This window comes from Danio rerio, chromosome 6, assembly GCF_049306965.1.
Source record: "Danio rerio strain Tuebingen ecotype United States chromosome 6, GRCz12tu, whole genome shotgun sequence".
Lineage (NCBI taxonomy): Eukaryota > Metazoa > Chordata > Actinopteri > Cypriniformes > Danionidae > Danio > Danio rerio.
This window is the reverse complement of record NC_133181.1, coordinates 39,754,431-39,770,101: the sequence shown is the minus strand read 5'-3', so window position 1 is coordinate 39,770,101 and position 15,671 is coordinate 39,754,431. Positions and strand designations below refer to the sequence as shown.

The window sequence follows — 15,671 nt, the reverse complement described above, 5'->3', positions numbered from 1 at the left end:
AAACGGACTAGCAGCGGAGTGACATGTGCTCGTTTAGGTTCATTGAAGACAACTCGTGCTGCTGCATTCTGGAGCAGTTGAAGAGGCTTGATAGAGTTAGCTGTAAGCCCAGCTAGTAGAGAGTTGCAGTAATCCAGTTTGGAGAGAACAAGAGCTTGAACAAGGAGTTGAGCTGCATGTTCAGATAAGAAGGGTCGGATCTTTCTGATGTTATAGAGTGCAAATCTGCACGATCGAGCAGTTCTAGAAATGTGGTCAGAGAAGTTTAGTTGGTCATCAATCGTTACTCCAAGGCTTTTCACCATTTTGGATGCATTAATGGTTGCCCCATCCATCTGGATTGAAAAGTTATGGTGTAGAGTGGGGTTGGCAGAAACTACAAGCATTTCCGTTTTTGCGAGGTTCAGCTGAAGATGATGATCTTTCATCCAGTGTGAAATATCCAACAGGCAGGCTGAGATACGAGCTGGAACCGAGGGATCATCAGGATGAAAAGAGAGGTATAGCTGGGTATCATCAGCATAGCAGTGGTAGGAGAATCCATGTCTCTGGATGACTGATCCTAGAGATGATGTGTAGATGAAGAAGAGAAGTGGCCCAAGAACAGAGCCTTGAGGTACCCCAGTGTTTAGATGCTGTAGGTTGGACACCTCTCCCCTCCAAGACACCCTAAATGACCTGTCAGAGAGGTAAGATCTGAACCATTGTATAACAGTGCCCGCAACGCCCAGTGACTCAAGCGTAGATAGCAGGATCTGGTGGTTGACAGTGTCAAAAGCAGCTGACAAGTCCAGCAAAATGAGGACTGATGATTTAGAGTCTGCTTTAGCCAGTCTGAGATCCTCCACGACCGAGAGCAGGGCAGTCTCAGTTGAGTGGCCTTTCTTAAAGTCGGATTGCTTGTTGTCCATGAGATTGTTTTGAGTAAGAAAGTCCAGGACTTGATTGAACACTACTTTCTCCAGAATCTTGGCCATGAATGGAAGCAGGGATACTGGTCTGTAGTTTTCAAGTAGCGTATGGTCCAGGTTGGGTTTCTTTAGCAGTGGGGTTACCCTAGCCTGCTTAAATGTAGTGGGGAATAAACCAGAGTCAAGAGATGTGTTAATTATGTGAGTCAGTGTTGGTATGACTGCAGGAGAGATGGCTTGCAAGAGATGAGAGGGAATGGGATCGAGTGGACAGGTGGCTGCATGGCTAGATAGCACAAGTTTGGACACCTCAGACTCAGAGAGCTGAGAAAAAGAGGTGAGTGTGTTTGGTGTTGGTGTTGTATCTTGCGTGTTTGTTGTAGGTGCAGCAAATTGAGCACTGATTTTTGCAGTTTTGGTGCAGAAGAATGTAGCAAAGTCATCAGTAGTAAGTGTGGAGGATGCGGGTGGAGGAGGAGGATAGAGGAGGGAGGAAAATGTTTTAAAAAGTAGGCGAGGATTAGTGGCATTGTTGATTTTCAGACGGTAATACGACTGCTTTGCAGAAGTAACCTCAGCTGAGAAAGAGGACAGAAGAGTTTGGTATGTTAAGAGATGTGCAGGATTTTTAGATGTGCAGCCCGAAGTTTTGAGCGATGCTCACGGAGAGCATCCGAGAGCCAGGGTGCAGGAGGACTGGCACGGGCTGGCCTGGATGCAAGAGGACATAATCGGTCTAGACATGATGCTAGTGTGGAGCAGAGTGTATTAGTGGCACTGTTCGAATCAAGTGCAGTGAGTTTGCGAGATGGAGGAAGAGAGTCTGAAACAATGGTGGATAGTCTATTGGGTGAGAGAGATCGTAGGTTTCTGCGAAAGGTAACCAGTGTTGGAGTGTGTGGCGGCTCAGGAGTAATGTGGATGTTGAGAGACAGAAGGAAATGATCAGATATTTGTAGTGGAGTTACTATTGTTTGATCAGTGAAGCAGTGTCGTGTGTAAATAAGGTCTAGCTGATTACCTGATTTGTGGGTAGCAGAAGTAGGTGCTCTTTTTAGGTCAAAAGAGGCAAGCAAAGTCTGAAAGTCTGCAGCTTGCGGTTTGTCAACGTAAATGTTGAAGTCACCTAGCACCAATAAGGGAGTGGCAAAATTAGAAAAAGATGAGAGAAGAACATCCAGTTCATCTAGGAAGTGACCTAATTTACCTGGTGGGCGGTAGATGACAACCACATTTATGTAGAAGGGGTGGATAATGGTGACTGCATGGAATTCAAAGGAGCTGATTGTTGGCAGGGACGGTATCAGAGTAAATTTCCATTCTTTGGAAATTAGTAGTCCAGTCCCACCCCCTCTCCCTGTCTGACGAGGAGTGTGGGAAAAAGAGAAATTAGCAGAAAGAGTAGCATGTGTAGCAATGTCCTCCGGCCTCAACCAGGTCTCAGTTAGAGCCATGAGATTATAGTCAGAATATGTAGCTATGGAGGTAATAAAATCAGCCTTGTTAACAGCTGATTGACAATTCCAGAGTCCCACGGAGAGAGAGAGTTGTGAAATAGTAGATACATGTATTGAACGAAGGTTGTGAGGATTACGCCTGCAGCGTACCTCCCGTGTTTTGCGAGTGTTAGTAACAACAGGAATTAGAAAACACATAATAAAAGTGCACTGACAACAAAAAATAAGTGTAAAGTAAAACAATACAGTAAAGTACTCAAGTGCTTTGTCGGTGTCTTTGCTCGGTGGAGTCGCGCAGGTAGAGTCGATGGTCTTTACCCTCGTCGGTCTTCACACGAGGCGGTCTTCACACGAGGCTGCCGCGACCGCTGCCGCAGTGAACTAGTTGTTTATATAACCCCAAAGCACTAGCTGATTGAATTCAGCTGGACACGCCTCGAGAGTCAAAACAAGGGCCGAAACTGAGGCGGACGACGCGAAACCGCGTCTGCGTTCGCTACACAAGCTCTTATAGTAACCAAGGAAACAGTGGCTAAACAACTTCTAGTATTATACACAACTGAAAGCAAGTTTAAATGTTCTACAACTTTACACAAACAGCTGGAAACAAGTCCTCAAACCATACACAACAACTGAAACAAATCTTAAATGTACTTACAGGCTGCTGGTCTAGATGCTGCTAAAGTGCTTCTCCTGCCGACTAATGCTAGCGTGCTCACTATATAGTGGTTACCTGGCGTTTGGACACGCCTCCCGAGTCAAAACAAGGGCCGAAACTGAGGCGGACGACGCGAAACCGCGTCTGCGTTCGCTACACAAGCTCTTATAGTAACCAAGGAAACAGTGGCTAAACAACTTCTAGTATTATACACAACTAAAAGCAAGTTTAAATGTCCTACAACTTTACACAAACAGCTGGAAACAAGTCCTCAAACCATACACAACAACTGAAACAAATCTTAAATGTACTTACAGGCTGCTGGTCTAGATGCTGCTAAAGTGCTTCTCCAAAGACTTGACTCAGTGATCATATAATATTATTACGTCATATATATATGTCTTTAAACTATGTTTTTCCATTTTAAAATGACTGCAAATACCTTTATCAACATTGGTTTGTAAATGAGCAGTGTTATGTGTGAATATTTTAGAGACATTCGTCACTACAGAACAACATCTGTTCAACAACATGAACAACATGAAACATTCATTTTAGCTCATTTCAGCAGGACTCCATGAGGGAGCGGTATTGTTTCTAGCTGAATGATGTTCGAATCGCTGGGTTGCTAGGATATTCATCTTATTTAAATATTTCAATGTCACAGTGGCCATATCTCTGTCCTTATATTAATAAAGAGAGATAAATGAGTGTGTGCTGGCAAATCAAATGAACCCAGTTATGAATCAAATCTGCTACAGGACTTCCAGGAATGAGGGAAACCTTGCGCTTTTTTCCCCCAGAAAGTGGGCCGGATTATGACTAGAGAATCCCCATCCATATTGTTGACATAAATCAATTTGGTCTGCACTGAGGCTGAAATTTGTTTAGCGCCTGAAGGTAGGAAATAAAAAAGGAATAAAAAAAAAAAAAAAACCTGCCTGTGTGTGTAAATGGAAAGGTTGGAAAACTCAACACAGGAGCAACCAAGCTGTTATAGCTCTTGGGAGGAAGAAAGCAACTTCTATAGAATATTGATATCTTAGTGACGCCACAGACGCGATTCTGTAAACATGAACACCACTCTTGACGGGAAGTTGGTAAGTAATTGTATGTCAGGAAAGAAGCAGACAATAAAAGTCAGAAAGGCCTTAGAGGTATGCATTGACTCCAGGGCCACTTCTGCAGTCAGTGTGACAGCTCCATTAGTGTTAATGACAGCGTGTGATACTCCCTGAAACAACTATACCTGGCAAATAACATCAACAGCTGCTTCTGAAGAGAGCTTTTTTTATTGTGCATAGGTATACAGCATGTTAGAGACTTCTAGCTGCTTTGTCTGGCTTGTTAAGAGCAGTTTTGCATGCAACATATCATTTTATGCAATTTTCTCTTTTGTGATGTGAAGGCAAAGAGTCAAAACCGAGCTGGTAAGCATAGCTCAGTTAGGAACATCGTCTGGTGCATCTGTTGATTGCCATTAGAAATAAGGTGTATTGATGTATTGCATTGTATTGTATTATCAGGTGTAGATTATCTGCAAAAAAAATCAACAGACCAGAGTAAATTACACTGCTTTTTTCAGCCTGATCTCACGAAAAAAAATTAACTACTTCACGTTTTGTCAGTTTAGTGGCTAATTCGTTAGCAATTTGTTTGTTTAGTCATATGAAAATGTACGATTTTAAAAAGGAGGCGTGGCACAAACCCCACCCCTAAACCCAACTGTCATTGTGGGATGAGAAAATCGTACTAAAATGTACGAATGAGATCATATGATTTCATATGAATTAGCCCCTAAATTAAAAAGTTACGAATTGCTTTTAGATTGTGTTGGCTTTATATGGTTCTAACATATGTAGACATTGGGTCTCATTCGCCATCTATTCTCACAAACAAATCTGTCGTTAAATCACATATATGCAATTTTCACTTAACTGAGATCAGAATCTACAAAAATTCTAGATTAATTGTGCGCACATTTGCAACCCAAGCTCATTCTGAAAATGTACCACTATATACATTTTTGGAGAGCGACAAATACGTCCAAGGAACTACCTTTTTTTTCCAGTTTTTGTTTTCACGATCCCACCAGAGGCCGCCGTGTATGCTTTTTCAGATTTAAAATTTCTCTCGCAAGTGCCATTAGCACCTGCTGTTCTCGTGTAAATCCACCAGAGGCCGCTTTTTACCATGTTTTCAGATTTTACCACATTCTCTCTCTGTTACTTACTAGTTTATTTTTTCTTTTGGCTTTTGTTTTTTGTCTTACGCTTTCTAGAACCATTCTTCGCTGGACTTGAACCCCTTTGTCGTGGTCAACTGCTCTCTGCGTCTCAGGATCGCAGACGTACATGGTGAGCTAACTGTACAAACTGTAACAGCGGGAAAGCCGTCCATTTGGAGGTACGCACTACTCAGCTGGTAAGCGTGAAAAGTAACAGCATCATACCATATCACACCATCTACTCCTGACTATATGATTCGCGATCTCCAGAAATGTATATGGGGGATGTTTTCAGAATGAGTCTATGTTGCATATTCGAGTGATGAAAGTTTGTAGTTTTGTTTATTATTATGTTGATACATTTGTAGTATTTTAATGTGATCTATTGGTAATAAATGATGAAGCAAAAACACAATTTGTTTAATCAGTATGATGGTTGATAAAAACCAGCATTGTTCAGTGATTTATAGCATATTTTCATGTGCGTTAAAGCATTTCACGGCTTAATCCAAATTTGAGTTTAACTGATATATCAGTTTTGACGTTTAATCTGAGTTATCGATTTACAACTTAACATTTATTAGCTTGTGTAAACTAATTTTACCTCACTGCATTAGTTCAACGATATGGAAATGTAATAACCATAATAGCCATTTTCTGAAAATCATTGCACACCTTAGAATGTCAGCTGACCAGGTCTAGGTCTCTAGTGTACAGAGTGAATATGTGAAGATTCAGCTCAAAATACCCCACATACAATGCTTTATAATTATTTAAAACTGCCCCTTTTATGGGGTGTTCACACAAGATGCAGTAGATGCAGCTTGTGCAGTAAATCACTTCAGTCCTCACTTCATTCACACACAAAATTCAACTCACAACAGACAAGGATTCGCGTCATGGGCAGAGCTTCTGTCTTCCCATTGACTCTAGTTTCATTGCTAAATGGCTAACATGTTTTTATGTGATTTAGGAAGACTGAAAAACAGCGTAGGTTCATTTGGCGCTCACTATATTCTTTCTGAGGTGCATCTAGCTCTGCAAGTTCATCAACTCCTCTGGATATTGGAAGCTTTTAGAGGTGCTTCTGACTGAACTGAGCCCAGTTTGATGAGCTGGTCTAAAGCGTCATTAGAAGGATTTCCCCTCGGTACACCAACAACAGGCACTACGTCACAACCACGTCCATACTAGAGCAAGCTCCTGATTGGTTAATGCGGTGCAAATGTTCGCTAAAGTTCAGATGTTCCAACTCGAGCGATTCACATTATTCGCGCCACCTCATTCACAGGAATATCGCCACAGGATATCTATTAGCATCTTTGCATTGAATTAACATGTAAAACGATCGCGCCAGACGCTTCATCTCGTGTGCAAGAACCACTAGACTTTGATCATAATTGTGTCATTTTGTTGACTGTTGCTTTACATTCAAATGCTTTTTCATAAAAGGGAGAAGCTACAAATGTCAGCACTACGTGTCAGCATAGTGGCAGATTCAAAAACAAGACTGACGTGCAATAGTACCAATGAGGGAGAAATCATCATGACATGTACAAAGGGAGATTATAAATCAAAGTGTTTCTACAGACTTTTTTTTAATCAATTGTGATTATAAAATAAAAAATGAATACATTTTTATCATTAGAGGCTGGATATATTCCTTATAAAAGTGTTTTTTTTCATAATACGATCTCTTTAAATGGTGCTGTATAATAACTAATAAATATATATAGAACGTTATATAGCAAAATACTATATCATGTATTTTACCTGAAAACATCAGTGACCAGAGCCTCTCAGGAATGATCAGATTTATTCTACATTATGACCTTCTCCCCATGGTCTGTGGTTAAACAAAAGGCCAAAAGATTATGTTGGAAAATACCATGTTACCTTTAATGAATAAACCTTAAGTCACAGTAAGGGATGAATGATGCTCTTTATTTATTACAAACCTAAACTTAGACTTTCACCTCAATACTAATTTGCTGCATATCTATAGTAAGGTAGTAGTTGGGTTTAGGTATTAGGTAGGATTAAGGATGCTGAATAAGTTTGCATTTTATAAGTACTAATAAAACATGATATCTTCATCATTTACTCAACTTCAAGTAGTTTCTTTATTTGTATTTTCTGCACACAAAAGATATGTTGAAGAAATCTGGAAACCAGTAACCATTGACTTCAATTGTAGGAAAAACAATGTCTTCTTTAGTGTTTAACAGAAGAAAGAAACTCATTACAGTTTGAAACAAGGAAAAGTAAATGATGACAAAATGATGATATATATACTACCTGGCAAAAGTCTTGTCGCCTATTCAAGTTTTATGAACAACAAATAATAACTTGACTTCTAGTTGATCATTTGGTATCAGAAGTGGCTTATATGAAAGGCAAAAGCCTCTAGATTTCGCTTATTTTACCTAAATAAAATATGATCATGTCTTGATTTTTAATAATTTAATTAGGACAGTAAGGTCTGACTTTGCTTAGACAAAAGTCTTGTCACTTAACAGAAATAACGTACAGTATGGAATATAAAGTCATGGTGCAGTGGAAAAACAATTAATAATGCATATGACTCCCATGAGCTTGAAGGACTGCATCCAGACATCTATGCAATGACTCAACTTATTTATAAAGTCATCTGGAATGGCAAAGAAAGCATTCTTGTAGGACTCCCAGAGTTCATTAAGATTCTTTGGATTCATCTTCAATGCCTCCTCCTTCATCTAACCCCAGACATGCTCAATAATGTTCATGCATGGTGACTGGGCTGGCCAATCCTGGAGCACCTTGAACTTCTTTGTTTCAGGAACTTTGATGTGGAGGCTGAAGTATGAGAAGGAGCTATCCTGCACTGTTAACCCTTACTGTAGATTATGCAGTAAATAACTGTAAAATAGCCAGTGTTTTGCTGTAATAAAAGGAAACAGTATTTTACTGTAAAAGGAGCAGGATTTGTATGAAATTTTGTAGTGCAAAGAATAAATTACAGTAATTTACTTTATGTACCCATTACAGATATTTACTGTGATAATAAATGGTAAATTACTGCTCAACCATTATTACCCCATGTACTCTGATGCTTTATGTTGCTATATATATATATATATATATATATATATATATATATATATATATATATATATATATATATATATATATATATATATATATATATATATACTGTTCAGTTTTGGTATGTGTATGGTCAGTATTGAGGAGAAAGTGAGACAATGCATTAATGATAAGCTAAATTTCTCTGCAGCCATCTTTGTGTTTTCTTTGGTTCCTTTTATGTTTTTAACATTGAGTATCAGGAGTCAACCAATGTCAATGTCACAGAGGTAATTAAAAGGTAAAGATATCGACGAGATGCATTTAAAGGCAAAAATATTCACACAGAGCAACCAAATAATCACAATAATTTTTATAACTTTGTTTACTTTTCTATAATTAATCTAATTTGCCTAGTTTAGCCTATAGTTAAGCTTTTAAATTGCACTTTAAGCTGAATATTAGTATTTTGCTAAATAAAAATATGTTATTTAAAAAATATCTTAAACAGCACGTACATACATTTTTGCATAGATTCAATTAATTTGTCTGGAAAACTTCAAATGAAGTAGGTAAAAGTGGCATTAACAGTATAGTATAAAGGCTTTCCTAAATAAATGTATTAATCAGGTTATTTTATTTATTTATTTATTTTTATTACTACAGGTTTGGAACAACATGTGGATCAGATTATTTATTATTATTATTATTTATTTATTTATTTTTTTGCTTTGGATGAAGTTTTTATATTTTTATTGTTTTTATTCAATGATATGTGCTTGATTGTGATAAATGTAGGCAGTTTCTTTGAAAATATGCTATGTACCAGGGATGTCAAACTCCTGAAGGGCCGCAGCCCAACAGAATTTAGTTCCAGCCCTGCTTCAGCACACTACCTTTAGATTTAGTTTGATCAGGTGTGTTTAATTAGTATAACTGCACTGTTACTCTGTAGATTGTGCAGTAAATAACTGTAAAAAACAATGATTTAGGCATCACCACACACTCCCACAGGCTGTCCGTCTAATTCTAAACACAAAGGTGTTAGAAAGAGTTTTCAGAAAATGCCGGCCCTTTAAGGGAGCCAGGTGTTTGATTTGTTTACTGCTGAGTGTGCTCTCTGCTATGTCCATCAATTGAGATGTAGAGTCTGATATGTTTTAGGCTTTAAATAAGAATCTACAATGAGTAAGTAAAATGTGTTCAAATGTTTTTGAAGGTTTCTAAAATAAGGCTGTGTTTTAAGTTATATTGTTGTTATCTTGAACTGTGTACTTGAAAGCTACACTGTTAGCTAGTTAGCCTCTCCTCATATAACTTCTTACATTACTTTTGTTTAAGTACAGTATATGTATTTATTTGATATTGCATACTGCCATAATGTACAGATGCTAACAGTTGTTTGTATCTTTCTGGCAACTAAGCCAAAATTAAATTCCATCATCTCTGTAAGGTAACATGTGCACATCATCACAGGGAATCACAAAAACATGATACACATAGCCATCCACACACAAAAGCTCCACTGTCCGGTCCCAGGTTGTGAGTTTGTTGCTAAGTATTTTTCAGAGCTGTGTTTCCACCTATGAATTTATATTAAAAACAATAAAAAAGTTTGTTGTCATGAGATAATTATAACAATAAAAGATTGGATCCTCAGTGTTGCCAACTTTATTTTTGTTTTCTACAAAAAAAAAATAATAATAAACTTTAAAATTTAAAATAATTATTTTGTGTTTTTTGCTGTTCAGTTTTTTTTTTTTTTTTTTTTTTTTTTTGCATGGTCAGCATTGAGGAGAGAGTAACACATTTCACTGCAGCACTTTGTGTGTGTGTGTGTGTGTGTGTGTGTGTTTATTGGATATGTGATTGTGATAAATGTTGGCAGTTGCTTTAAAAGTATTGCTAATACCAGGGGTTCTCAATCCTGTTCCTGGAGATCTACCTTTCTGCAGATTTCAGTTGCTATCCATATAAAACACACCTGAACCAATTAATTAGGACCTGAACACCACGTGATAATTACAGGCAGGTGTGTTTGATATGGGTAGCAACTGAAATCTGCAGAACAGAGTTTAGTACCCACCCTACTTCAACATTACCTGTAGAATTCTAACAAGCCTTAATTAGTTTGATCAGGTGTGTTTAATTAGAGTTACAGCTTAAAGTCCCGGTCACACTGCACTTTTCTCCCTTTAGACTTCCATTCATACACAAGTGAGTACTGCAGACCTGGAATGATTGCTCATGCGACAAATTTCATAATTTGCAGCATTGGAAAGTTCAAGCTTGGAGAACGCTGAATGCGAAATCACATCATGTGATTGTTTGAGACCAATTAAAGATCAAAACATGACCTCTCTGGCTTGCTTTTTCAATCTCTAATTATTTTGTTTAACTCCACTCCACGCTTTGTTTAATTCCACTTCGCAGTGCAGTATGACAGAATTTTGCATGCTCAAACATTAGTGTGACCGCAGTCTTACTGTACAGACCTGTAATATGCAAGACAATATTTATATCTGCTGATTTCTTAATTTTGTTAAACATTTTCTGTTATTTATTTGTTTGGTGCCAAAACAATAAAATAAATTTGTCTGAAAAAATGTTATGCCTTCTATTTTAAATAACAGCTAAAAATACTGATTAATTTTAGTAACACTACAATAACTATATATGACATACTATTAATGTGTATGCAGTATAGTGCTGTGATTTGTAACACTACAGTACAGTAATTAACTGTACACAGTTTCCAGTTAGTTACCACTGCTGCTCTATTACAGTAATTAACTGGCAACACTGTTGCCAGCTACTCACTGTATTGGTTCAGTTACAGTAAATAACTGGCAACACTGTTGCCAGCCACTCACTGTAATGGTTTAGTTACAGTAGAATACTGGCAACGCTGTTGCCAGCCACTCACTGTAATGGTTCAGTTACAGTAATTAACTGGCAACACTGTTGCCAGTTACTTACTGTAACCAAACTTTTACAGTGAGTAGCTGGCAACAGTGTTGCCAGTATTCTACTGTAAAAAACCCTGGTAAGGTCTAACAGTGTGCTGAAGAATTTGCCCACTTCTGTGGTTTTTAGTGTAATGGGCAGCACAAATGTCTTGATACCTCAGGCTGTTGCTGCTGCCATCTACTCTGCAGATCTCTCGTACGCCCCCATATTGAATGTAACCAAAAAGCATGTTTTTTCCATCACCAAACTTGACTGATATTGTGAGAATCTTGGGTCCATGCGAGTTCCAATAGGGATTCTGCAGTATTTGTGATGATTGTGATGCAGTTCAACAGATGATTTATCAGAAAAATCTATATTCTACCACTTTTCCAACTGATCAACTAGAAGTCAAGTTATTTTTTTTGTTGTTCTTACATCTGTGATCGATGACAAGACTTTTGTCAGGTAGTGAACAGTTAAAGTCAGAATTTTTCGTCGTCCTGTGATTTTTTTTTTCTTTTTCAAATACTTCCCAAATTTTGTTCAACAGAACAAGGGTTTTTTTCCACAGTATTTTCTATAATACAGTAGTTTTTCTTCTGGAGAATGCCTTATTTGTTTATTTCGACTCGAAAAAAAGGCAGTTTAGAGGTCAACATTATTAGTCCTCTTAAGCAATATAAAATATCAAGGTAAAATAAATCAGTTATTAGAAATTAGTTATTAAAACTATAATAATTAGAAATGTATTGAAAAAATCTTTCCCTTAAACATAAATTGGGGGAAAAATATAGAGGGGGGCTAATAACTCAGGAGGGCTAATAATTTTGACTTCAACAGTATACATTTTTATGAAACTGTGTTGTTTAATGCTGTCCCGTTTTCACACAATCTAACTGAACTTTGTGGATCTGTTACAATCCAGTAGCTGGCAGTTTATCGAGCTGAGTTAAACATATTCATTGAATCTGTAAGCAGTGCACTTGGTTGGAAGAATTATGAATAGCGCTTAACGTTTCTGAGGCGACATTTTGCACAGTTGTCATGACTGTGATTTTATTCACAGGCAATCCAGGGTTTCAGCTGCTGATGGTGCTTGACTGAAGTTGAAGTGTGAATTACTTCTAATGTGGAGGGCATCCCTGTTCAATGGCCATACGGCGACTACATGGGAAGATTCTGCATATATCAAGATAAGAGACATAATCAACCACAAATGGAGGCTCATTTTAGTTTGAGTGCAGGGTGAAACTCTCGATGTAGTTTCACACTGTCACGAAGCAGGTTTAAGTGGCTACCTGGGCAAGCTGAAGTTTAGTTTGAGCCAGTTTTTAAGTGGGATGAAAATGGATATTTTATGCAAAGAACACTGACGTGCTGTAATAAAGTCTAAATTTAAAAAGTGTTCAAATGTGTTATTATGCCCAAATATATTAGTATTAACAGAGCATATAAACACTATGATCCAAAAAAGTGATTAGCAAAGATTTTTGGTAACACTTTACTATAAGGTTGTATTAGTTAACATCAGCTAATGCATTAGCTAACATGAATAAATGATGAACAACATATCTGATAAGCATTACTTAATCTTTGTTGATGTTAAAACACTTGCACAGATTGATATTGTTTTGTCACCTTGGAATTATAAGGTTCTATCTGCATTCTGAATGATTTTGAGATATTGAGCTTTAAAGTTTGTGCATTCCATAGCAAACAGTATGTGTGTAACATTTGTTTTTTAAATAAAAAGTAAAATGAAAATGTAAACAATTTATAAAAAACCTCATAATGTAAATAAGTTGTCATTTAAAAAGAATATGTCAATTACTCAATTTTTACAAAAAAATATCAGATAGAACCTTATAATTCTAAGGTGATGGTTTACTTAGACATATGCTAATGTATTTGATAATCTATTAGTTAACATTCTATTCAGTAATACAAAATATTTGTATAGTAAAATAGTAATGTTATTTTTTTCTTTTTTTTAATATTTCCCAATTGATGTTTAACGGAGCAGGGAAATTTTCACAGTATGTCTGGTAATATTTTTTTCTCCTGGAGAAAGTATTATTTGTTTTATTTCAGCTAGAATAAAATCAGTTTTTATAAAAAAAATATATTTATATATTTATAAAAAAAACAATTTAAGGTCAAAATTATTAGCCCCTTTAAGCTATCATTTTTTTTTACGTTACGCTACAGAAGAAACCATCGTTATACAATAACTTGCCTAATTACCCTAACCTGCAGAGTTAACCTAACTAACCTAGTTAAGCGTTTAAATGTCACTTTAATCTGTGTAGAAGTGTCTTGAAAAATATCTAGTAAAATATTATTTAATGTCATCATGGCAAAAATAAAAAAAATCAGTTATTAGAAATGACTTAATAAAGGTTCACGAAACCCTTGAGTATTTTTTTTTTTTTAGATCTTAACAGATTTGTGTGTGTTGAGCATCAGTTAAGACAATGTTAGCATCTGTTTGCTTTAATTGTGGGAAAAACTGCATAATTTTGAGCTTTTGTCAGCTTATTTCAGCTTCCGGGTTTAAAATGATTTTCGGGACAGGACCGAAAAAACTGCAAGTGATGACGCATCGGTTTCCCATTATTTTTCATAATGGAGTTTTCCTATCCTTTGAGAAGAGCCTGCTTCATAATTATTCATGAGAGCACGTGCTTTCCGAAGGCAAGACACTGCCAAGCTGTGAAACACGGACCCAAGGCACACAGCCATGCTGCTGTGTTTGCCTAAATTCTCTAGATTACCAAAAGGGCTTATGGTTAAAATAGACAGGGCAAGAGACCTGCTGCACTGAGTCTGCATTCAGACCTATGATTTAGACCCGGGGATTAAGGGAAAAGTTCTCATTTATAGTGTTCATATGAACACGATTATCTTTATAATGATATAAATTGTGGTTATGTGTATATGAAATTACGAACAACAAACGTAGCAGGGCATTAAATTACTGTTTATTTCTTTGCATTTTAACTTTGTAAACTATAAAATCATTTCTCCTCGTGGTTTGTGTCTCATTTTGTGAGCTAACTGACAACAGTTGTTCGCTCCCCTTCTTCTCCCCTGCTGACCACGCCCACTCCTGCCCTTTGCTCACGGACCTCCATGCCCATTATGATGCTTCTTTTGAAAGTGGGGGGTGTCATGATCCTTTAAAACTATTATGCTTAGAAATGTTATATTATATTATCTTATATTATATTATCTTATATTATATTTTATTATATTATATTATATTATATTATATTATATTATATTATATTATATTATATTATATTATATTATATTATATTATATTATATTACATATATAATAAAAGGATGAAATGTAAAGAGAAACTTACAGACACTTGCAGTCTCAGTGCAAAGGTAATGTCTACATGCAGCTCATTTTTCTTTGACTAATCTGACATCCAGACATCGGATGATCCCATTAGACCCTGACGACCAAACTGGCGCAGCTGTTAAAGGTACCATCATCGTATAGCATTACACTTAATGTTCAATAAAACCACAATAGTATACCAATTAAATCTTTATCGCTTTTTACATTGCTGGAAAAATACACAAGGTCAGCCTAATAACCAAATAAGGCCACGCAATTAAAATACTGCCAATAGGTTCTGATTCACTCACTGTGTGCTGCCTGCTGGCCAGCCGCTGACCTCCGTATGGGGATCCATATGTGGGTGTGTGTGTACCGCCACAACATCACATCATTCCCTCAACTGCAGATAACCCTGTAAGAGTCAGCCATATGGTCAATTAATAAATATGAACTCACACACACATAGCCTGCATCAAAGAGATTTGTTTGAAGAAGCATCTCCAGAATATAAACCTTGCTGGATCTCATCCATTGCAGGTCTCTTGCTCTGCCACAGTGCCTCCTCCCATTTTCTACTCTTGAATGCCAATAAAAGTCAATTTGTTAAACTTTTGAGCATCAAAAAAGAGATCAAAGTCCCATAATGCATGCAACACCCATGAATCATAAAATATTTAAAATAAAAAATAAAATAATTGGGAGTTATACAAGTATAGCGAGGTAGTAATGTAATTTAAAAATTATAGGTCCTCCAGAGAAATTTAAGCTGTACTGTTTAACAGAGCAAGGGCATTTTTTCACAATATTTCCTATAAAATTATAATTTTTATTTTTTAATCATTTACTAGTACCCTTTTGCCTTCAGGACTGCCTTAATCCTTTGTGGCAGATTCAACAGGGTACTGGAAATATTCCTCAGAAACTCTGGTTCATATTGACATGATAGCATCATGCAGTTGCTGCAGATTTGTCAGCTGCACATCCATGATGTGAATCCGTTCCACCACATCTCAAAGGTGCTCCATTGGTTTGAGTCTGGTGACTGTGGA

The 15,671-nt window shown here is 36.9% G+C and overlaps 1 protein-coding gene across 9 annotated transcripts in view; it reads right to left on the bottom strand.

The window, feature by feature from the left end:
• negr1 (neuronal growth regulator 1) overlaps nucleotides 1–15,671 on the bottom strand; it is a 349,508-nt gene that overhangs the window by 80,217 nt on the left and 253,620 nt on the right. For all 9 annotated transcript variants that reach the window (XR_012407321.1, XR_012407318.1, XR_011015800.2 and 6 more), the window contains exon 7: nucleotides 14,931–15,034. The gene's annotated coding sequence lies outside the window, so the exon portion shown is untranslated. The remainder of the gene's footprint in view (nucleotides 1–14,930; nucleotides 15,035–15,671) is intronic.